The 23800-nt window shown below is 37.7% G+C and overlaps 1 long non-coding RNA gene across 9 annotated transcripts in view; it reads left to right on the forward strand.

Moving 5' to 3' along the window:
* The first annotated feature begins 5570 nt into the window (after positions 1-5570).
* Positions 5571-23800, forward strand: part of LOC143638457 (uncharacterized) — an 83413-nt gene continuing 65183 nt past the window's right edge. For 6 of the 9 annotated variants that reach the window (XR_013154619.1, XR_013154618.1, XR_013154616.1 and 3 more), the window contains exons 1-4: positions 5571-5710; positions 6073-6241; positions 7124-7252; positions 7886-7991. This is a non-coding gene — a long non-coding RNA (uncharacterized LOC143638457). Of the gene's footprint in view, positions 5711-6072; positions 6242-7123; positions 7253-7831; positions 7992-23800 lie in introns of all 9 variants that reach the window. The other 3 variants (XR_013154613.1, XR_013154614.1, XR_013154615.1) reach the window with 3 other exon arrangements.

A 23800-nucleotide genomic window follows, 5' to 3' on the forward strand; every position in this document is an offset into this window, starting at 1 on the left:
GGGGGCAGGGGCTTTAATCCCTGCACATATTCAGGAAGTAATGTTGCCTACCTAGATCTTCCAAAAAAGAGTCCGACATAAAACACAGGAACTTTTCCCAGTTTTATTCCTGAAACCACCTGATAATTTAATTATATCTCCCAAGAGGGTGACGTTCATGGTTGCCTAGGAGATCAGGAGCATGAGGAAAAGTTTTAAAGCTGTAGAATTCATTTCTGCTGGGCTTTCCTAAATCCCCAATTTCCTCTCTGCTTCAGAAACCTATTTTATAGACCATCTGAGTTATCTTTTTTTTTTTTTTCCCGTGGTGCTTGCAAGTTAAACACTCTACCAACTGATTTATATCCCTAGCCCTTGAGCTATTTTTCTTCTTATCTGTATATTTGTTGAACTGGAGCTAGATTCCTTGCTCCAGGAATCTGTGGAGCAAGATTTTCTTTCTCCTGTTAATGCAATATGCATTATAACCCCCATTAAAACAGTCCTCAAAGCAGGAAATAGAAATGAAAGGGCATAGCTGGATGTAGTGGCACACGCCTGTAATCCCAGCAGCTGCAGAGGCTGAAGCAGGAGGATTGCAAGTCCAAAGCCAGCCTCATCAATTTGGGCCCTAAGAAACTTAGTGAGACACTGTCTCAAATAAAAAGGGCTGGGAATGTGACTCAGTTGCTAAGCATTCCTGGGTTCAATCCCCGGTACAAAAAAGAAAAGGTATCAGTTAAATAGGCAATAAGACAGGGCTGGGGATATAGCTCAGTTGCTAGAGTGCTTTCCTGGCATGTAGGAGACCCTGGGTTCAATCCCCATCACAAAAAAAATAAAAAAAATAAAAATAAAAAAAAAATAGACAATCAGACAAAGAGAAGTAACCAAGAAGTACTTTATCCTAGGGATTTCTTCTCCCTAATGATATTTTTTTTCATTACAGACCTACAAGGTATGACAGTAAACTAAAGGAGAAGAGACTTGATACAAAGAGACTGAGTAATAAATTCATTTTAATAGTTTAGATGGATATATTGACAACCAGTATTAACCCTTACTTAATTCTTTGAGCCAAGCACAATTCTAAATATGTTATAGGTATTAAGTCTCAGAACAACCCTGTGAGATGGGTACTGCTATTGACCCATTTTCCACGTAAGGGAGAGGTTAAGTATCTAGCCCAGGGTCATACTCCTATAGTAAGTGAATTATCCCAGTTGCTATGGTTTGGCTCTTAAAGATTCCTCACAGACACATATGTTAATGCTTATTCCCCTCCCTGAGGTGATGGAACTTTTAATTGGTGGAAAGGAAGTTAGGCCCTTGAGGGCATGTACTTGAAGGGGATTTGGGGACCTGGCCCTTTCCTGTATGTTTTCTTCCTGGTTACAATGAGGTGAACAGGCCTTCTCCACCACAAGCTCCAGTCATGAGGAACTGTGCCAGTCCAAGCCCAAAGCAATGGAACAAATCAACCATGGACTGAAACCTCTGAAACCATGAGCCAAAGTAAAATTTTCCTCCTTTTAAGTTGATTCCCTCAGGTGTCTTGTTACAGTGACAAGACCTCAAGATATTACACAGGAGGTCCAACATCAGCAGAATAGCATATCTTATAAAAAATATATTACTAGAGTATGAGGATCATTTTCTAGGAGATTAGGAATATGATCATATGCTGCTAAACCAAGTGTAAACCAGACCTGTCTTATACACAAATATTCCCATTTGGTCTATGAGTCAAGAGATTACAAATATTTTATACTGTTGTTCCTGTCTTTAGGAAATCCCAAATAACCAATGTTACAACCTGGACTGTACCTGCAACTTGCTTTGCTCTCTTGATTCTCCAAATTAAGTGCTCACCTTTGGTTGTTGTTATTCTTATTTAGTTTTGTTCTTCTTCCTCCTCTCCCCCCTCCTCCTATTTCTCTTTCTCCTTCTCTTCCTCCTCCTCCTCCTCCTCCTCCTCCTCCTCCTCCTCCTCCTCCTTTGTACTGGCATACTGGGTATCAAAACCAGGGTCTCACACATGCTAGGCAAATGTTCCTCTGCTGAATCCCCAGCCCATGCTCATTCTTGTGTGTATATGTATGTGTGTATTTTACTGGGGATTGATCCCAGGGTCTAGCATAGGCTAAATAAGCACTGTACCACTGAGCTACATCCCTAGTTCTTTTTACTTTTTATTTTTCATTTTTTAAAATTTTGAGACAACTTATTACTAAGTTGCTAAGGCTGTCCTCAAACATATGATCCTTTTATCTCAGCCTCTCAAGTTACTGGGATTGCAGGCATGTGCCACCATGCCCATCTATGCTAATTTTGCCATCTATAGTTATTACTAATTTCATGTAGTTGAATTGTGACTTGATCCCTTGATTTGGTTGAGTCTCTTCAAACCTTAAGTTATACATAATTTTCATACATTTTGTCTAAGTTGTTTTAATTTAAAAAGTTAAATTTTGAGATAATTGTAGATTCTCATGCAGTTGTATAAGCACATGATTCTTTATCTGATTTTGCCAAATGATAACGTCTTCCAAATGTATATAGTCCAATATTATAAGAAGAAAATTGATATTCATTTATAAATATGATTCATATTTCCCTAGTTACATGTGTACTCATTTGTGTATGTGTGTGTGTGTTTAGTTCTATGTAATTTTATCACATGTGTAGGTTTGCTAGTCCACCAACACCACAGTAGGTGTACAAAACAGTTACATCACCACAAAGTTTACTTGAATGTTGTTCTTTCATTACCATATTCACCTCAACCTTCTTCTACCCCAAGACCCTGTCCATAACACCTGGCAATCACAAATATCTTCCACATCTCCATCATAATTTTGTCATTTCAAAAATGTTATGTAAAACAACAATAAGTATTTGAGAGCCCTCTGTTTTCCCTGATGGGAAGAACCACAGCCTCTGGGACTAGATTCCCCTGTGTTTTTCGTTTGCTAGCAAAGCAATAAGCCTTCTTTTTCCTTTTTCTCAAAACTGTATCCTCATTATTAAATTGGCATGAATTGGCATCGGGGAGAAGGAGCGAGCTTTTGGTATCAAACATAAACCAAACACATTTGTGTCTTTACAAAATGCCAGAATTTATTGAAATTGACAAGCTACACCACTTTCACTGGTACCAAAAAATTCATCGATTACTTCTGGTTCACCTGATAGTCATAAGCCGAGCAATCAAAAGTTCTTTTATTTCATTCCAATCTTACTATAACTCTCAATTCACACATCATACTTCACACAAGTATACACACACATACAAATATGTCACAAAGGGACAAAAAAGGGGTTAAGGAGGCTACAGGTTACAGGATGTTTTGCTAAGGATACAAGCAGAGAGCACATGGGAAAGTGAAAAGTCAAAGAGTTATGGTAGGTGCTCAGATAAAATTTTTTTTTTTTGGTACAGAGATTGAACTCAGGGGCACTGGACCACTGAGCCACATCACCAGCCAATTTTTGTATTTTATTTAGAGACAGGGTCTCACTGAGTTGCCTAGCACCTTGCTAAATTACTGAGGCTGGCTTTGAACTCCTGATTCTCCTGCTTCAGCCTCCCAAGGGGGTGGGATTATAGATGTGCGCCACCATATCCAGTTCAGATAAAGATTTTTTAAAAAATATTTTTAAATTGTAGTTGGACACAATACCTTTACTTTTTTTAAAAATTAATTTTTATGTTGTGCTGAGGATCGAACCCATCCTGGCACTGCTAGGTGAGCGCTCTACTGCTGAGCCACAGCCCCAGCCCCAGCCCCTCAGATAAAGATTTTAAGGAACCAGTTTCACAGAGTTGTGAAGGCAGAGGACGTTGAAAAAGGCAGCTTTGGAGTGTCAGCTTGAGGAATCAATTTGAAGTGGGCTGTGGGTTCTCTTCATGGACAGGAGAAACTGCATTATGCTGAAGCTGGTGGGAGAGAAGTAGAGGTTCTTCACTGTACTAATTTTCCTGGATAAGTCCTCTGAGAGTGACCAGGTCACAGGGTCAGAGTGTTGCCAAGTCCAGTCTTTGAGGAATTCCTCCTATTTATGAGTCTTCGCAAAGGGAGTTGTATCTGATTAGGTTGATGAGCCTCCGTGTCTGGTGTTTCTCAGATCATTTGGGAGGTTCAGGTATCAAAATGTTCCTGATTTAGTTTGATGAATTAGCATGAATAAGTGCCTTATGGTTGTGCCAGGCAAATGGTGGTTGTTTACTTGTACAAACAATAGAGTCATTTTACCTTGGCATTTGGGCTCAGATAAAGATTTGTGTGATTTGTGGTAAAATACTCCTTCACAAAAGGGTATTCAGGGTTAAGCAGAGCCTGAAAACTACTTTTCTATACATCATGGAGTAACTGGCAAGGTATAGATTGCTCTCCTGCAGGGTGATTTTCTCAAAACTTATTACTTTGATTTATGCAAAAGGCAGACCAAGTTGCAGGCCTAATATAGAAGCACTCAGGGAACCTGGAGCAAAGTGTGGTCAAGGAGTCATTGTCAGCAAACCTCATGATATATGCATCTTATTGTATCCTGTCAACGTGGACGTAAACCAGATATTGGCCAATTTTCCCATTTCAAAGCATTTTCTTATAGTTCTCCATTTTAAGAAAGGGGATAATAAAAAGATCCATGAGCATAAGGCTTTGTTTTTCTGTTTCATTATTTCACAACCTATTTTCAACAAGTCTTACTCCCTTGCCAGTACCCCAAACTATTAATAAATTTTTAAGGCAAGCCCCTAAGAGCTGTGACTCTAAGTAGAATGTACCTCAAGAAACACCTGGAGATCTGGGCAAGAATTCCAACTTCGAATGTAAATAATACTCAATGGTTATGCTACCAGTTTGTGAAAGGCAATATCTACACGGAAGTAGGATTGGTACTTTTTGCTGAAGGGTGTTGGGGCGAAATTTCCCTTCTTATTCATATTTTCTGAGTGCTGAATGAACACTTAAACGTTCAGCATCATGAGATTCACTTAATGAATAACAAAACGAATTAAAATAAACTTTAGAGGAGACTTGGCGTTTGGCTTAAAAAAAATTGCACATGCGACAAAGTACAAGCAGGTTTGTAATTAAAGATACTTACATGGAGAATTTTTTTTAATGTCCCCTTTGTGTCCATTGGATTGGCCTAGAGATTGGAGTTAAAAGTGGGAATCAGAAATCTGTGATGGAAAAACTGAGCCTCTTTAAATAAAGAACTTTGTGCAAAGAATCCCTTTTTTTTGAAACACGAAGGGCGGGGTAGGAACGGAGCGGCGCTAGTCATTGGTCTCTTACTGCCACCTAACGGTCAACGTTTAACTGAACGACGACAAAAGTCCGTGATTATGTACCCTTTCCACACGATTTCTGCTCTTTAGAGCCAAAGTAACCCAATGAAGTACTGCGGCAAGATAAATGGTAAGGATCAAGCAATTGCGGTCTGACCAGTTGCCCCTTCACATAGCCAGTAGCGGTTCCCGGAAGTCTATTTGCTATTGAGGGAGCGCTCTCCTAAAGTCCGACCCGGAAGCCATAATAACAGCGGCAGGAAGTTCCGGCTGTTCAAAGGCAGCGGTTCCGGTCTCAGGAGGTCCCAGGCTGCTGGGCAGTGTGGATGTGTTTTGTTAGTGTTGTGCGGTATTCGGCGTGGTCCTTTGAACTCGCCGCCTGAGCTTATTTCGTGAACGGCTTCTTCTGTTCCTCGGGGTACCGGAATTACTGTGAGGAATGAGAGCGAACGGGGCCGGAGGTGGGGGGTGTTGGACCTTAGACCTATGCCCCAAGGGTCATATTGTGGAGTAGTGCAGAGATGGACGCTTTCGTTCTAGTTGAGCATGCGCATTAGCTCTCCAGGGATAATAAAAAGGGGTGACATGACAAAGAAATGTGGTGAATGTATGTCCGTTTAGACTAAGTGGTAAGGTTGGACTTCCAGAAATGATTGTTGAAGACTTTAGGAATGATCCAGCCTGGCTTTGATGAGTGGAAAGGCTTTTTCTGTTTTCCTTTTTGTTTGTTTTGTGTTTTACCAACAGAAACTTACCGCAAAATATAGATATGCTTGTTGCTTTATTCCATCCAGGTGCTCCTAGCTTCACCCAGTTTCCCGATGGTGCTTTGAGCTGAGCAACTTTCCTCCACTGGGCCCTTACCCCCAATATGCTGCCTCACCTGAGGTTCAGAGCAATGGATTTGGCTGTTTATGGACTGCGAGCTCTTAAAACATGATCGCTGTATAAACTTTCCCTGCTGTAAGTTGTTTTTGTTGGGTATTTTGGTCACAATCACACAAAAACTAACTAATACATTTCCCTTCTGGACTCCTTTCCCTATGAGCCCTGGGATTTTCTCCTTCCATATTAAGTTAGTATGGAACTTTGCGTGGCTGTCATGGGAGAAGTAGTGTGTCACATATTCCCCAATGGTATTAGGGGAAAGCCAGTGGAATTTTAATTCTGTATGAGTTTGGAATGGGCCCACCATATAGTACATCTTCACCTATTAGGTAGCAGACAGACATGAGTAATAGGAAAAAGGAGGGGAATACTGTTACCCCCCCCCCCCATATGCTGTCTTTGGGGCGGGGGGGGGGGGGGGGGGAAGCAATTTACCTAACTTAGCTTATTGGCTTTAATCAGTAGGCTATGCTGCATTTCTCACCCAGTAACCTGCAGAGCTATTGTCAGGGCCTCCCTGCCAATAAGAACAACACAAGTTACTGTAAAGCTGGGACTTTACAGCTATACACTGATCAGAGATTCCAGGACTCAGGAAGACAGGATAATTAAAAGCAAAGACCACCAACTGTAAAATAGCAGTAGGGAATTAATCTAATGTGATCGTATTGTCAGTTGCAAATTGAGAGGTGGTTCCTGGGGGTACACTTTAGAAACTTCCCTAAGGCCCCCAATAAAACTAGGAAAGTGGCATGTAATCACTGTCTTCTTTGAGAGAACCCACTTTCACCCTTGAGAGTGTCTGTTTTTTTCCTTTCTAATGATCTTTGGTATACTTTTATTATGTCTTATGTGTTGCCTGAAAGTTTTTTATGCAATAGCACCAGAGCCAAAATTACAACACAGTTTCCTTTACCATTTTGGTGCTGTGACTCAGATTGATATTTACTTTTCTAGATCTTTATTGTAGGCCTTGGATTCGTGGTGACTGGAAGGATATTTTAAGACAACTGAAAGTCTCTGGCTGGAGATACTCTGCTGGGACTGAAACTCTTGATTGAGACTCAGATACTCCAGACCCTAGAGGTAAGAAACTGAGGCTTTCTTTTCAGTCTTTTTGGCAGATAGGTCTTGCCCACTGACAATTGAAAGTCTCCTGGCTAGGGCAATACTGTAATGGAATCTGAAGTTCAATGACTACAGGATTTTTGAACCCCAGAGACTATTAGGGGAAAAAGACCTCTTTCCCTTCCTCATACCCTTTTCATCTTGAGATGGGTGTTTGAGAATAAAGGGAGAAATGCTGAATTTAAAAGGAAGTACCCTTGACCCTGCCTTTGTATCATAAAGGCAGTGGGCAGGTGCAGGTGCAGGGAAAACTGGCATGGAATTATGTAACTCCATCCTAGCTCTACCTCTAGTTCAGTCCCTAGCATCTGTCCCTCTATTAATATTAATTCCCTACACCAATGGGTTGCTGTCTCTCCCATTGGAGATAGCCAGCATTCTCACTTGAATGTGTATTCCTTGCTTTACTCCAAAGGTAGCATTATCTTGAGACTGTCCCCATTCTCCATTGAATATATATCTACTTTCCTAAATAATTCTCTATCTATGCCTTAGACTGGTGTGTGCTGAAATTTTTTTTCTGTCTCATATGCCAAGAACCTTGGTGGTCCTGCGTCAGGTTACCCCTTCTCTCTGGGAACCCTTTTTCAGAGACATCCCTTCTTCTGCGATGACCTCTATCTCTGGACCAACCAAATGTTGTGGGACCTCACTCAAGTCTCAAATCAGTGGGAACTTGAATGAATTCACATTTAAGGTAAGAAGACACTTTTCATGCCTTTATGTCAAAATGCACATTTTAAGCTCTGCCTCTTATATTCAAAAGGCAAGTTTCTTAGTTCTTCTGTTACTTTTTTTTTTTTCCTTCAAATTTGTGTTCTAGTTAGCTTTTTCATTGCTGTGAACAAAAGTCCTGACAAGAACGATTTTAGAGGAGGGAAAAGTTTATTTGGGGTTCAAGGTTTCAGAGGTCTCAGTCCATTCATGGCTGAATTCATTGAATCCATTGTGCTGGCCCCAAGGTGAGACAGAACAACATGGTGGAAAGGTGTGGCAGAGGAAAGCAGCCTAGGCCCTAGCCACCTGTAAACAGCACTTCTCTCACCAGGAACAAAATGTGTACCCTAAAGGCATGCCCTCAGTAACCTACCTCCTCCACTGACACCTTATGTATTTATAGACACCACCCAGTTAATCAATTTAAATGGGTTAATACACTAATTAGGTTAAGGTTCTCCTCACCCAATCATTTCACCTCTAAACTTTCTTGTATTATCTCACACATGAGCTTTTGGGGGACATCTCTTTTTTAAACCATAACAATTTTTTTTTTTTTTAAAAGAGAGAGAGAGAGAATTTTATTTTTTTATTATTTAGTTATCGGCGGACACAACATCTTTGTTGTATGTGGTGCTGAGGATCGAACCCAGGCGAGCGTGCTACCGCTTGAGCCACATCCCCAGCCCCGTAAACCATAACAATTTGAAGCCAGGTCTCACTAAGTTGTAGAGGCTGGCCTTGGAACTTGGATCTTCCTGCCTCAGACTCCTGAGTAGCTGGGATTACAGGTGTATGTCATTATATGCAGGTAATAAATGAAACTTTATAATACGTGAACTTTTGTTTGGCTTCTTTCACTTAGCATAAGGGTTTCAAGATACATCCACATTATAGTTGTTTGAGTCAGCTGTAGAGCTCCTCTAGTGTATTTTTCATTTCGTTTACTGTACTTTAAATTATAGAAAATTTTCTCTATTTAATTACACATGGTTTTCATACTTTCCTTTAGTTCATTAAACATGGTTTCCCTTACTTCTTTTTTTTTTTTTTTTTGAGTATTGGGGATTTAACCCAGAGGGCTTTGCCACTGAGCTACATCCCTAGCTCTTTTTACATTTTATTTTGAGACAAGGTTTACTATGTTGCACAGGACCTCACTAAGTTGCTGAGGCTGACTTTGTACTCGAAATATCCCTGCCTTAGTCTCCCGAGTCTCTAGGATTGCGGGCACGTACCACTGCACCTGGTTTACCTTAGCTCTTTGAACTGATCAAGTTTGATAGTATATCAAATTTTAAATTATCAAATTTTGAATGTATAATTATTCATAAAATAATTCTCTTTGAAAGCCAGGCACGGTGGCACACACCTGTAATCCTAGTGGCTCGGGAGGCTGAGGCAGGAGGATCATGAGTTCAAAGCCAGCCTCAGCAACTGTGAGGTGCTAAGCAACTTAGTGAGATCCTGTCTCTAAATAAAATACAAAATAGGGTGGGATGTGGCTCAGTGGTAGAGTGCCCCTGAGTTCAATTCCTGGTATCGCCTCTGCCCCCCGAAAAAAAGAATATATGTTATAGATGAGAGAGCATGGCTGGTAGCTGTGGTAGCCACTGAGGCAAGGGGAGAAGCACAGGCAGAGAATTTATAAACAATTTTTTTTTTTTTTTTTAACTTCGGGGAACTTGTGGATTAGAGAGAGAGGCTGATTTTTCATACACATAAATATATATATTTTTAGTTGTAGACGGATACAATACCTTAAATATAATAAATTAAATAAATAAAATTATGTGGTGCTGAGGATCCAACCCAGTACCTCACACATGCTAGGCAAGTGCTCTACCACTGAGGTACAACCTCAGCCCGGGAGGCTGATTTTAATGAACACAGAGTCAGTGGGGAAACGAGTTGAATGAAACCGACCCCAAATTGCTCAGATTCCTGGAGCAGGGATTTTGAACTGAGATTCCTGGCAGGTGCAGCCTGGGAACTATCTGTAAACACTGGGGCAGCCAGCAGAGACAAATCAGGATGATTGACATAAAGGAAGTTGCCAGCAGTAGCATTTTACCACCTGCAGAGGGTGCCTGATTCAGAGTGACTGAAATAGCCACAAAACATTATACAAGCTCCAAATACAAAAAGGAGAACACTAAATCTTTGTGGCAGGCACTCCATAAGAGCTATTGGGAATCCACCTTATAGCAGTCACCCAGGAGTGTTTGCATTCCAGGGCATATATGCGGTAATTCACATTCAGAGTGGCCAAGGTAAAACCTGTGGAAAGCTAGTCCCTGTACCGGAAAAGTGGATTTTACCAGAGGCCTCAGTGATCTAGACATCCAGCAGAGTCTGGCATTTCTCTAGTAATAGGGGGTGTGAACCAAATCCCAAATATCTACTAACAGAGTTCCAAAATTCACCCAACATTAAACCCCAAATACTGCAATGTCATATTTAGAACTCTGCTTTACCCCCACTACGGTATTACACAATTCACCAATATTACACAGTCTATCCTATTCTGTACTGGGAGATTGGAAGCTGAGTGCTACTACACTTGGCTAGCAGCTAGGTGAGGAACACAAAGACATGTGATTTAATAACCCCCAGCTCTTGATCCAATGGTTACAAAGCCAAAAATAAACATAGAGAATGAAAATCCACTCCTGCCAATAATTTTGACCACCAAAACAGAAACAGGCCCTTTATTTCTTACCAAGATATTTCTGTTTTTTCTTTTATCTTTCTTTCTTATCTATATTCACATTTTTAAATTTTTAATTCTCTTTTTAAATTTTAACCTAAATTTTTTCAAGCATAATTTCATCAGTGTATTATTTTTTACTTTTTTTGATCATACATGATTTTTTGTATGTGTATATGTGTGTTCTCACTGAAAAATACTGAGAAAATAGGCTTGAAAAAATAAGTATATATTCATATAATTTTTACCTTCACATTAATAGCATTTGTATATAATTTAGTCTTATTTGAATCAATGGGGTATAATTATATGAGAGTTTGAGTTGTTTTGATCTTACATTTGTAGGTTCATACCTTGGTTCCTATCCCTCCTATCTCCCATTTTTTTACTTTTTTCTCTAATAGGCAGATTTTCTTGTTCCTTCTTGCTTTCTTTCCTTCATTCTTTAGTTGTAGTTAATTTTTATCCCTCTTTACAGTTGACATCTGGTATCTCCTGCCTCTCCTATGAACAATTTCTTAAGTATCTCAAACTTTCTTTCATCTTCCTGATTTTCTCTTACTTAAAAAGTAGAAATCACTGGGTGTGGTGGTGCACGCCTGTAATCCCAGCAGCTCAGGAGGCTGAGGCAGCTGAGGCAGCTGAGGCAGCTGAGGCAGCTGAGGCAGCTGAGGCAGCTGAGGCAGCTGAGGCAGCTGAGGCAGCTGAGGCAGCTGAGGCAGCTGAGGCAGCTGAGGCAGCTGAGGCAGCTGAGGCAGCTGAGGCAGCTGAGGCAGCTGAGGCAGCTGAGGCAGGAGGATCACCAGTTCAAAGCCAGTCTTAGCAACTTAGTGAGGCCCTAAGTAGGGCTGGGGATATAGTTCAGTTGGTAGAGTGCTTGCCTTGCATGCATAAGGCCCTGGGTTCAATCCCCAGCACCAAAAAAAAAAAAAAAAAAAAAAGGAGGCCCTAAGCAACTCACTGAGACCCTGCCTCTAAATAAAGGACAAAATAGGGCTGGGGATGTGTCTCAGTGGTTGGGTGCCCCTGAGTTCAACCCCTCATACCAAAAAAGAAAAAAACAGAGCCGAAATCCCACTAAATAACAGAATTATGCAGTTTATGTATTTCCTACTCCATTTATGTTGTGATTATAAATACAGTGGATGACATAGTAGACACCTACTGTTAAATGTCCAATCTAATTCACAGTTATTTATAGTTGGTACTGATGTTAAATGCTAATCCCATCATTCCTATATAGATGGCAATTAGTATTATAGATTTCAAAGTAGACACTGAATATTTATATTAGTGCTGTACATCTGTTGCTGACATTAGGCCTGTCCCTGGCTCCCCCTTTCCCCTAAAAGGGGCTTGAAAGTGATTGGGACACTTTGAGATCACAGAGTTGTGATCCTGATGCCGAGAAATCCTCACAACTCAGCCAAGCAAAAGTGATTCTCACTGCACACATGATCTAGACCCACCTGAGCCCTGACATTACTTCAACTCAAAGAATTGGGGAGATAAAACTCCCAAACTAATAACCAGGCCCCAAGGAGGAACAACCAGAGGGAGACTCGCGTTCCACCCCTTTACATCTACTCATATATCAAAAATTGAAAGAGATCCCAGAAGAGACTGTAACTACACACAAAAGGACATACATATAAAAGAGAAAGGGGAATCCATTTCAATTGATGCACAAGTTCAGGACTTGAGAAAACAGGCAAACAAATTTCACCCCACTCCCAAATTTATAATCCCCTAACAAAGGATCCCAGATATGAAAGGGATAAAATTCCAGAGAGAGGTTATTTAAAAACGGATTTTTTGTTGTTGTTGGTACCAGGGATTGATCCCAGTGATCCCTGGATACAACCCTAGCCCTTTTTTACTTTTCATTTTGAGACATGGTCTTACTAAATTGCTTAGGACTTTGCTAAGTTGCTGAGTCTGGCTTTGAACTTATGTCCATCCTGCCTCAGTTTCCTGAGCCAATTGGATTATAGGCATGCTCTATTGTGCCCAGCAAAAACTGATTATTAAAATGTTCAGTGAAATTGGGCTGGGGCTGGGGCTCAGTGGTAGAGTGCTTGCGCAGCAAGGCGCTGGGTTCGATCCCCCACACCATATAAAAATAAAACATAAAATTAACTTTAAAAAAACTTCAAAAATGTTTAGTGAAATAAAAGAAGAGCTAATGAATTAATTAAGAAAGCAATGCAGGAAATGAAAGACCATTTCAGTAAAGAAATAGAAATATTAAAGAGAAACCAATCAGAATTCCTGGAAATGAAAAACACAATCAAATTAAAAACTCACTTGTAATCATCACCAACAGATTACACTGCATAGAATATAGAACTTCAGGCCTTGAAGTCAGGGTACACGAAGTTGAACACATAGTATGCAATAAAGGGAAAAATTAATAGAAACTGACCAAAATATACAAGAATTCTGTGATAACATCAAGAGACCCAACTTGAGAATAATTTGGATGTAAGCTAAAATCAATAACAACATCAAGAACATTTTTAATGTTAGAGTAAAAGAAAACTTTTCCAGTATCAGAAATGAGATAGACATCAATGTACTGGAGGTATACAAGATCCTAAATAGACCAAATCAGACGAGAAGCTCTCCAAGACACATCATAATCAAAATGCCAAACATAGAAAGTTAGGAAAAACTATTAAAAGGGACAGGAGGGAAATATCAGGTCACATTTAAAAGCAACCAGTGAATCTCACTTACGACTTCCCAATTCAGACGCTAAAATGAAGGAGAGCCTGGGATGAGATATTGCAAGCTCTAAAAGAAAGTAATTGCCAACTAAGATTGCTGTACTCACCAAAGCTTTCTTTCAAATTTCAGGGGGAAATAAAAACTTCCCATGACAACAATAAGCTGAAATTTCAAATTTATGACCACCAAGCTAGCAGTATAAAGAATATTTAAATATAAACAGCTCACAGGACTGGGGATATAGCTCAGTTGGTAGAGCACTTGCCTTGCATGTACAAGGCCGTGAGTTCAATCCCCAGCACCACAAAAGAGAGAAAAAAAAAACTGCTCCCAGAGGAACCCAAAAACAAATCTTAAAGTTCCCAAAGAAGATTAGTAGAAGAGTAATCATCTCAATGAGAATCAAGACAATTAAATATAGCAAAGAATCAGAATGGCAGAAAACCACTAACATCCAGACTAACACTGAATGTAAATGGTCTCAACTCCCCAATTAAAAGACATAGATTAGCAGAATGGATCAAAAACAAGATACAACTATATGCTGTTTGCAAGAGACTCGTTTCTTTCTTTTCTTTAAATATATGTGTGTGTGTGTGTGTGTGTGTGTGTGTGTGTATTTGTTGTTGTTGTTGTTGATGGACTTTTATTTATATGTGATGCTGAGAATCAAACCCAGTGCTTCACACATTCTAGGCAAGTGCTCTACTATTGAGCTACAACCTCAGCCAAGAGACTCATTTCATAGGCAAAGACACAGCTGAAGGTAAACGAATGGAAAAAAATATTCTATACAAAAAGAGTCTGCAAACATGCAGGCATCTGAAAACCAGATATTCTCATATCTGACAAAGCAGATATCAAGCAAAAATTATTTGGAAGGTACAAAGAAGGCCACTACATCCTGGTAAATGGAAAATTCCAACAAGAAGATATAATGAGAGCTGGGGTTGTGGCTCAGCAGTAGAGTGCTTGCCCAGCACGTTCGAGGCACTGATTTCAATCCTCAGCACCACATACAAATAAATAAAATAAAGGTATAAAAATTAGTTTCTAGGGCTGGGGTTGTAGCTCAGTGTTAGAGTGCCTGCCTAGCATGTGCAAGGCACTGGGTTCGATTCTCAGCACCACATATAAATAAATGAACAAAATAAAGATCCATCAACATTAAAAAAAATAGTTTTTAAAAAAAGAAGATATAATGATAGTAAATATATATGCCCTAAATGTCAGCACTCCCAATATATATAAAAAATACTCCTTGTCATTAAATCTGAAATAGACCAATAGACAGGTTATCAAAACAAAATCAATAAAGATATTTCCAACCTAAGTAATACTATAAATCAAATGGACCTTGTTTTCGCTTTTTCACTGCTGTGAGTAAATGACCTGACCAGAACAATCATAGAGTGGGAGGAATTTATTTGAGGGCTCACAGTTTCAGAGATCTTGGTCCATAGATGGCCAGCTCCATTCCTCTCAGGGCTCGAGGTGAGGCTGAACTTTATGGTGGGAGAGTGTGGCAGAGGGAAGCAGCTCACATCACGATGATCTGGAAGCAGAGAGAGAGCACTCTCCAAATACAAATCTATATTCCAGAGCCACGCCCTAATTCCCACCTCCTCCAGCCATACCTTACCACTTCAATTACCACTCAGTTAATCCCTATCAAGAGGGATTCACTCTCAACTCAATCATTTTTCCTCTGAACTGTTTTTCATTGTCTCATAATGAGCTTTTGGGGGACACCACACATACAAATTATAACAGACCTAATACACATCTATAGAATATTTAACCCTCAAACAGCTAAATTTACCTTCTCAGCAGCTCACGGAAACTTTTCCAAAAAAGACTATATTCTAGGTAGAAATGTAAGTTATAGCAAATACAAAAGAGTCTATATAATCCTGTTCATCTTACTGAATTTTAATGGAATAAACTAGGAATGAATAGCAAGAAAAATGCAGCACTCATTTATGTTAAATATACCACCAAAGTCACCAATACAAGGAACTTACTTCAACATTGTAAAGGCTATATGTACAAACTCAAAGCCAACATTATACTGAACAGAGAAAAAGTGAATGCATTTCCTCTAAAAACAGGAACAAGAAAAGCACTCCTTGGCATTAAATCTGAAATAGACCCCAATACAATACTGGGTGATTTCAACACACCCTTATCACCAATAGACAGGCCATCAAAACAAAATCAATTAAGATATTTTATGTAGATCCCTTAAAAAAACAAACAAACAAACAAAACTAGGAATGGAAACCAGTGTATAATCCACCTGTCCCACTCCATGTTCTTTTTCCAAAAGAACTAATAAAAGCACACTAAAGTGGTACAGCCACCTCAATGTTTATAGCAGCACAGTTCATAATTGCCAAAGTATGGAATCATCCCAGATGCCCCTCAGTAGATGAATGGATTAAGAAATTGTGGCATGTATGTATAATGGAGTTTTACTTAGCCAATTAAAATAATGAAATTACGACGTTTTCTGGTAAATGAATGAAAATGGAAAACATCCTACTAAGTGGAATAAGTGAATCTCAGAAAATCAAAGGTCAAATATTTTGTCTTATATGTGGAAGCTAGAGCAAAATAAAGGAAAGTTGGAGGGCAGGATCAGGTATCAATGATATAGGGAAGATCAGTAAAGTATAAGAAGGAGATGGAGAGGGAAAGGAGGGGATGGGAAACTGGAGAAAACACAAAATGGATTTTAAAAAATCATGCTATGTGCACATACCACAGGTAATTTCACCTTTATGTATAAGTGGAGAGAACCAATAAAAAAGAAATAAATAGATGATCTAAAGGAAGATCAGTAGAGAAAGGTGAATGGAGGGAGGAAGGATGAGAAGAAAAGAGGGGACATGAACTGAAATTTAATTCCAAGAATGTATGAATTTGTCAAGATGAACCCAACTACTGTGTGTAACTATAATGCTCTAATAAAAAATAAAATAATTCTTTTTATAATGATTGAAGATTCCATAAGGATATCCTCTGTATTATATCTGATAAGGTAATTTGTATCTATTTTGTCAAGTCTTCCTACAAGTTTATAAATTTTAATTATCTTTTCTAAGAGGTATCTTTATATATTATTTTTTATTTGCAAAATAAAAAATGTTAACAATAAAATAAATCTGTTGCTGTGTGCCACATGATAAATGAGAGAATGAATGATCGCAAGAAAAACATTCCAACAATCTTCTCCCTGAGCCTGACAGCAGGACTTATTCAACCTATTTTACAAAATATTACATCATCAAACCTATGTGTAAAACATGTGTAAAAGGCAAACAATATATCACACTTTAAATATCAGTACACTAATAGGTTAAAAGCAAAAGAAGAGGAAAATAAGCATAAGAAGTCAGAAGTAGAACTATTAATATAAAATAAATTTCAAGAAAAAGTATCTTCAGGGGCTGGCATTGTGGCTGAGTGGTAGAGTGCTTGCCTAGCACGTGTGAGACACTGGGTTCGATCCTCAGCACCATGTAAAATAAATAAAATAAAAATATTGTGCCCAACTACAACTAAAAAAAGTATTAAAAAAAGAAAAAGTATATTCAGAGATAAGGAGGAACATTTCATAACCATAATAGGATAACTTCTTCAAGAAAGTATAACAATCCTAAGTGTGTATGTACATAATAACAAAATTTCAAAATACATGAAGTAAAAATTAATAAAACTAGAAAGACAAATCCATAATCATATTTGGAGATTTTAAGCCCTCTTACTTTGCTGGAAGAAGTAGTGATAGAGAAAGCTTAACAACACTATCAGCCCCCTTGAACTACTTGTTATTTATAGAGAACTATACACAAAAATGACAAGTAGAAAATTAATAAGGATAGAATATATTCTGTCATAAAATAAGATTTGAGAAATTTTAGAATTTTGAAATCATGCAGACTGTTGTTTCCTGCATGATTTATTACATTAGAAATCAATCACTTTAAGATATATAGAACCCCACCCCCATGTCTCAACTACTTTAAAATTAAATGGTACACTTATAAAAATCTCACAGATCAAATAAGGAAGCACAAGAAAAGCAAATAAAAAGTGCTTTGAACTAAGTGATAATTAAAGCTTAAAATATCAGAATCTCTGGAATAAAATAGTACTCAGATGAACACTTATAACAAAGTATTTGTAGATTAACAAATTATTTTCAAATTAGGTCGTAGGAAGGAAAAAATAAAGAGTAGGAGCAGAAATATGTGAAACAGAAAAGAAATAATACAACTAAAAGTTGGTAAAAATCTAACAAGTCAAATCAAGAAAAAATATTAGTGGAAAGGGAGCTATCCAAACAACCCTTCAGATGCTAAAAATGTATTAAGGCAACATTACAATTGTATAAGTACAATTGAAAAGCTTATATAAATTGTTCTATTTTAGAGGATAGAAACCCCTGAGATCCATGTAAGTGGTATGTTTTTTCCCATCCTTTCATTTTCAGTCTGTGGATGTCTTTGCCTATGAGGTGAGTCTTTTGGAGACACCATGTTGTTGGGTCTTGTTTTTTAAATCAGTCTGCCAATCTGTCTTTTGATTGATGGATTTAGGCCTTTAATATTCAAGGCTATTATTGAGATATGATTTGTATTCATGGTTATTTGGGTTTATTTCTAGTTTTTAATATTATTTAGTTTCTCCTCTGATTGACTATTCCTTTAGTGTAGTTCCTCCCTTCACTGGTTTTCACTTTTTAAAAATTTCATCTTCATGGAATATCTTGTTGGGAATATTCTGAAGAGCAGTCTTTCTGGTTGTGGATTCTTTTGTGTTTATCATGGAAGTTTTTCAAGGGCTGGGGTTGTAGCTCAGTGGCAGAGCACTTGCCTAGCATGTGTGAGACACTGTATTCGATCCTTAGCACCACATAAAAATGAAACAAAATAAAACAAGTTGTCCATCTACAACTACAAAAACAAAATTAAAAAAAAATAGTTCAGTACAGCATCAGAGATGCTGTGACCCACTGGAGCCGCACAGCTTCTCAGAGATGGGTATGGCTTGCTAAAATGCCAATCAACCTGTTTGCCACAACAAGAAGCAAGACTCCTCACTGAAACCTTATCCCTGCCTTTGATGTACTCCCCCTTAAATAAAAAACTGGAGCCATTTTTAAAAATTTTAGTTGTAGGTGTACACAATAACCTTTATTTTATTTTTATGTGGTGCTGAGGATCGAACACAGAGCCTCATGTGTACTAGGCGAGCACTTTACCACTGAGCCACAATCCCAGCCCCAAATTGGAGCCATTTTAAAAAAGAATCAAAGGAAACAAAAAAATATATATAAAACAAAAATATAAAAAACATACAAACAAAAAATGTATATAATGCAAAAGTTTAAATAAAAAATTAAAAGAATATAAAACAAAACTAAAATACACTAATCAAACATCCTAGTTCACAAAAAACTTCTAAGAACTATCTTTTAAAGTATGGCTTTCTCTATTGTTTTCTTGTTTTCAATTTTACTGTCTTCTGCGCTTTATTTGTTCCCTTCTGTTTTCTTTGTGTTTCTTTTGCTTTTGTTTTTCTGGTTTTTAGAAGTAGAAACTTAGCTTATGGATTTGAGATCCTTCTTCTTTTCTAATATAAACAATTAATGCTAAAATTTCCCTTTTCATATTCCTTTGCACCAGCCCAAACATTTTTGATTTGCTGCAATTATATTTTAATTCAGTCCCAATTATTTTAAATTTTCTTTTACTTTTTCAGTTGATCCATTGATTATTTGTAAGTTTGTATGTTTTGTAAGAATAGATTTTCTTGTCTCTCTGTTCTTTTCTAGCTCAACTCCATTATGGTCAGATAATGTACTCTATATGACTTCAATTCTTTAAAATTGTTGAAGTTTGTTTTATGGCCCGAGGATGATATATATATATATATATATATATATATATATATATATATATATATATATACATTTGCAATGTAAGGCTAGGAAATTGCTCCTCATCATCTTCATTTTACTTCTGTAGCTACAGAGAGCCAAGGTCTCAAAAAGAATATCAAGTTTCCTTGGCTCTGTTCTACAGTGGTTTTCAAGTCACAGATTAATTTCTTAGTTGCATTTCATGTAGTTGTCTTTAGGTGGCAGCAAAACATGACAAAAGGAGAACTAGCCCCTTCTTCCTCCACCCACTATGTTTAAAAAAAAAAAAATGAAAGTAAAAGAAATGGGTTTATTTCTGCTGCCTTGAAAGCTGGGATACTCCCTTGAACAATGTCTTTTTAATATATCTTCCAATTTGAGAGATGAAAAAAGATTATTATTTTTTTAAGTGGCCTTTAAAAATTGTTAGGTTGAATTTACATTTGTGTGTTTTTATTGGATGCTTTCCCCCTTTAATTTATCTTTTCATTTTAATCGTTCATTTTCCTGTTGAGAGTTTTAAAGGACAACTTAAGGCTTTTTCCTTTTTATCATTACAAAAATAATTCAACTCATTAAAGAAAGTAAGAAATGTCATAAAGGAGAAAAATGAAAGTTACATGTTACCACTAATAGCATTTTGATACACTTTGTCTGTTCCTATGTTGGTGTTTTGGTGGTGTGCTGTGGATTTAAAATTATATTCTTGTCCAGTTTTGCTTCCTAATTTTTTAAAAAATATTGTATTTAGTTGTTGATAGGCCTTTATTTTATTTATTTATATATGGTGTTGAGAATTGAACTCAGTGCCTCACACATGCCTGGGAAGTGTGCTAGCACAGAGCCACAGCCCCAACCCCACTTACTAATTTTTAAGTAAAATTAATATTGTGATCCTTTTTATCTCACTAAACTTTTTTGAATATTCTTTAAAATAATTTCATTAAAATTTAAAAGATAATATACAACTAATCTTTTTGTACATTATTGTTAATTTTTATATTTATTGCTCCTGATTAAATTTGAACATATGTCAACTCCTTCCCCAAGTAGAATTTTTGAAATTCGGGTTGATTGAAATCTATATAATAATTTGGGAATAAGAGATGAAGCAACAATTAAAGACAGACAGTCAGTGTAGATAGATAATAGGGTAGGATTTTGAAAATGAAGGCAGGTTTAGGTGTGGGAAGTTAAAGAGAACCACCTCTGGGAGATTGTTAATACCTCTAGAGCCCTCCCTCCACTCTTACCAAGATAGTCTGCTCCTGCTCCAACCTGTTGCTAAGGTAACTCATCCCAGGAATTGTTCCTCCAAAAGGTGTAAATTAATGCCTCCTGGGCTGTTGCTCTCTTCCTGCCCATCTGCTTTTCACCTTTTGGCAATCCCAAGGGCATCTCCTTGGCCTAGTGTGGTATAGGGATGGGGAAAGGAAGTAGCCAGATGAGGAGGGAAGAGGGCAGGAAAACAAAGAAAACCTAAACTGTATAAAAAGGGCAGGAGGCTCCCACTTCTTGGGATACTAGGAAACTAGCTATGGCCCCCTTCTCTCTCTGGGAGAAATCTACTTTACCATTTTTTAAATAAAACCTGCTTTCTATGCTCGCCTTGGGGTTCAAACTTAAGCATTTGAGGAAGCAGAACTTCTCACTGTTAACTGATAGCAGTATCAGTATCATCTTTAAGGTAAATAATTTTCCCATCCAGGTATATAGCTTATCCCTTTATTGACTTACCTCATTTATCTTCTGTAAAAATTTGTCACTTTCTCCATATAAGTGTAGAATATTTCTTCTTAAATACATTTCTAATATTTTCTATTTTTCCTTACAGTGACTAGAAAGTGATTTGACAATGAATGGGGAAAATGAAGGCCCACTAACTTCCTTAAATAATAAATGGAATGATTAACATTTCTTTGTATTGTAATTGTTTGTTTTGTGGTACTGGGGTTGAATCCTGGGTTTCCCACATTCTATGCAAATGTTCTATCTTTGAGCTACATCCTCAACCCTTTTCATTTTAAGACAGTGGCCTAGAACAATGATTCTCCTGCCTCAGCCTCCCAAGTAGCTGGGTTATTGCCCTGTGCCATTGCACCTGGCTTATTGAAACATCTTAAAGTAAGATGTGCTTATTGTTGAAACATTGGGCAATGTAGAAAGCAAAAAAAGAGGAAGGGAGAACAAAAATCATCTATTCATCTGTCTTCTCAAAAATCATTAGTACCAACTTGGTATATTTCCTTCTGTTTCTTTTTGGATTTCTTTATTGTGTTCATAAGTGCACAATTCTACATGGAAATGTGCTTCTAAAGTTTTTAAACAGTACAGAAACTATATATAAAGATATGAAATAAAAAGTAAAAGTGTTGACAAAAGCTTGGTCCTTGTCCCAATTCAATAATGAGGACACAGTTTTGAGAAAAAGGAAAAAGAAGGTTTAGTGCTTGGAGTTGTTTCCTGACCCTGAATGGGCTCTTTTTAGATATTTATTACCCTAGTTTTCTCTGTCAAACTGGTTGGCCTAAGAGTTAGTTTGTTACTCTCCTGAAGAAACAAGCCTCTTTGCAATTGCTAACCACTCAAATCTATATTATTTTCAAGAATACCCTTGGGCTTGAATTTCCCTCACACTCTGAAATAGTCAGGTTTTTTTTTGTTTGTTTTTGTTTTGTTTTGTTTTGTGTGTGTGGAGATCTTCAGAGTTTTCTGGTTTTATGGACTCCTTCCACTTGGAAAAATTTATGAGCCACTGCTTGGGGGCCCTGGACAAAGGAGAAGCATTCTCTATTTTCCTTTCCTTGCCTTTTACTTTGGAACCTCTGCCTTGTGAACACACTGATGTAACAGCAACTGATGCCCCAGTATTTTGTACTTCAAACCCTGGAGTAGAGTGCCTACCTTATGAGTTGGAGGCTTAGTGGAGGAAAGAAGTCTCTTGGCCACATTAATGAGGACTAACATTAGTAATTCTGAGTTAGGGGAGATGAAAAATACTGGCAGTTTGCCCCTTCCCAGTAATGTACTTTATTTATTGGGAGCCATACCTACCTGGTGCAGAGTTTTTCCCAGAGTTACCTGGGGAAAGGAGGGAACTGATCATGGCTCAGTAGCAATTAAAGTGCCACAGAATTTCATTGTTCTTGCCAACTTTTCGTAAATTTTATTGTATAAATATTTCTTCATTTGCTGTATTCTTTGGCATAGTTTTCAGACTCTAAACTGTCATTTAAAAGTAATTTCCGGTGCTGGGCATGGTGGCACATGCCTGCAATCCCAGTTACTAGGGAGTTTGAGGTAGGAGGATCATCACTTGAGGCCAGCCTAAGCAATTATAGAGACCCTGTCTCAAAAAAACAATAAAACAAACTACTAAAAAGCCAGGATGGGGGGCAGTTGGGGATTTAGCTCAGTGGTGGAGTGCTCACCTAGCATGTGTGAGGCCCTGGGTTCAATCACACAAAGGAAATTCCACCACTTATAATTGTTTTTCCGGGAAGAATGTTCAAGGTTTTTAATGACTTCATCCTTCAAGTGGAATCCTCAATCCAGTAAAATATTTTTTGCACTTAAATATCCTCATATATATATATATATATATTTTTTTTTTTTTTTTTTGTGGTGCTGGGGATTGAACCCAGGGTCTTGTGCATCGAGGTAAGCACTCTACCAACTGAGCTATATCCCCAGCCCCATAATTTCAATAATAGTGACATAATAGAATAAAACTAAATGTTTAACAGCAAGAAAATGATGAAATAAAAGATAAAATCATTCAAATAATAGTTTGGATGTAGTTATGCAAGAATACATAAAGAAGTCCATACATAAAGCCATATACAGTCATGTGCTACATAATGACAATAATGACATTTCAGTTTTAAAAATGGACCACATATATAATAGTGGTACCATAAGATTATAATGGCGCTAGTATTGCAAGAATTAACTCAGGTGTTTGTGGGATGTTGTTGTAAACACACCAAATGCTTTGACAGTCATATGAAAGTATAGCACGTGAAAGCTGGGGTTGTAGCTCAGTGGTAGAGTGCTTGACTAGCTTGTGTGAGGCACTGGGTTTGATTCTCAGCATCACATATAAATAAAGGTCCATTGGCAACTTACAAAATTAAAAAGAAAGTATAGCACATGCAATTATGTATAGTATATCACACTTGATAATAATAAATGACGTATTGGTTTATATGTTTAAAGTATACTACTATATTGTACTTTTTATTGCTATTTTGGAGTATATTCATTTTACTTATGAAAAAACCTCCAGCTTACTATAAAATAGTATGCCATGTTATGCCAGCAGCAGATTCATACATCTTAGGTTTGTTGAGTATCTTGATTTCATGAACAGGCCACATTGACTGGTTGACTTATGCTATCCAAGTTTGTGTTAAGTACA

The sequence above is a fragment of the Callospermophilus lateralis genome, chromosome X (assembly GCF_048772815.1).
Source record: "Callospermophilus lateralis isolate mCalLat2 chromosome X, mCalLat2.hap1, whole genome shotgun sequence".
Taxonomy (NCBI): Eukaryota; Metazoa; Chordata; class Mammalia; order Rodentia; family Sciuridae; genus Callospermophilus; species Callospermophilus lateralis.